General features: G+C 31.4%; 1 protein-coding gene and 1 long non-coding RNA gene across 2 annotated transcripts in view; both read right to left on the reverse strand.

Moving 5' to 3' along the window:
* The window catches only part of LOC103609156 (liprin-alpha-1-like), a gene marked incomplete at its 5' end in the record, with an annotated part of 36,773 nt that overhangs the window by 11,511 nt on the left and 23,751 nt on the right, over positions 1-1,511 (reverse strand). The window lies entirely within an intron of this gene.
* LOC103609155 overlaps positions 6-1,511 on the reverse strand; it is a 5,111-nt gene continuing 3,605 nt past the window's right edge. Inside the window, exon 3 of the long non-coding RNA XR_552107.1 lies at positions 6-60. This is a non-coding gene — a long non-coding RNA (uncharacterized LOC103609155). The remainder of the gene's footprint in view (positions 61-1,511) is intronic.

Consider the following 1,511-nt stretch of genomic DNA (forward strand, 5'->3'; position numbering starts at 1 on the left):
CAGGCTGGGCAGCCACTCGTTCCCAATCCACTCGTGGTTCATGTCCCCATATGCGAGTGTCTGTTTGTGATAAACAAGGAAGACAGTCACAGAAGGAGTCACTAGAGCAGTTTAAATAATCTTTAAATAGAATTTTTAACCAATTGCATACTCCCAAATGCTAAACTAATGACAACATTGCTCTTTATAATTTCAAAATAATTTGATCTATTTCCACAAAATAATTTGATCTCCTATTTTAAATGTTAGTAAAATTTTATACAAAAGGAATCATATCACTAAAAGTCCATGACTTGTTTGTGACAAATTTAACTTATTTGCCAAACCACAATAAAACTGTAACTGACTACAAATTTCCCTTCTGAAATAGTTTTTAATATAATAATACAAAAACAAAGAATGATCACGACTCATGAACAAGTTTGAAGGATCAATTCAACTCTACTCATTAAAATTATCTCTGGCTAGTTTTAATTTTACTTATTTATTTTGGTGGCTGGCGATCAATTTTATTTTTAACACTTTGTTTTTCTAAACAAAACATGTGTTTGTTTCAAAACCAGTAAAAGTGAATTAAAAAATAGTTTTAAAAACATAAAGCAACAACTAATAGGACTGAATGGAGAAACACCCAAATCCACAGTTATAGTCAGAAGATTTCAACACTCCTCTCTCAGTAACTGAACAAACAAAAAACCCCCAAAAAACAATAAAAAACCCCCAATAAGAGTACAGAACACTTAAACAACACTAACAACCAACTTGACTTGACAATTTATAGAACATTCCACCCAACAACAGAATATACATTCTTTTAAAATGCACATGGAATATTCTCCAAGACAGACAAATCGCAACAAACTTAAAAGAGGCTGAACTCATACAAAATATATTCTCTAACCACAACAGAATTATAAATCAGTAATAAAAAGTTATTTAGAAACACCCCACATACTTGGAAATTAGTATACTTCTAAATAACTCATGTGTCAAAGAAGAAATCTCAAGGGAAATTGAAAAATATATTTAATTGAATGAAAGTGGAAACATAATATATTCAAAACCTGTGGGATGCAGCTAAAGCAATGCCTCGAGGAAAATTTATAGTATTAAATGCATACATTATAAATGTAGAAAGGTCTCAAATCAATGATCTAAGACTCTACCTTGAAAACCTTGAAATACTAACAAACCCCAGCCAGACTGATCAAGAAAAAAAAGAGAAGGCACAAATTACCAATATCAAGAATGAAAGGGGATATTAGTACAGGTTCAATAGGCATTGAAAAAATAAGGGAATGCTGTCAACAATTTTAAGCACCTGAAATGAAACGGACAAATTTCTTAAATGATAAACTACCAAAGCCACTAACTAAGAGACACCTGTACCTATTAGAACCTGGAACTCGCAGTTATAAATATTCTCTCACATACATACAAATCTTTACCCTAGATAGCCTTACTGGTGAATTCTACCAAATATTTATCACAGTAAATTAATAAATCCCCAC

Source organism: Galeopterus variegatus, unplaced genomic scaffold, assembly GCF_000696425.1.
Source record: "Galeopterus variegatus unplaced genomic scaffold, G_variegatus-3.0.2 Scaffold9272, whole genome shotgun sequence".
In the NCBI taxonomy this organism is placed as follows: Eukaryota; Metazoa; Chordata; class Mammalia; order Dermoptera; family Cynocephalidae; genus Galeopterus; species Galeopterus variegatus.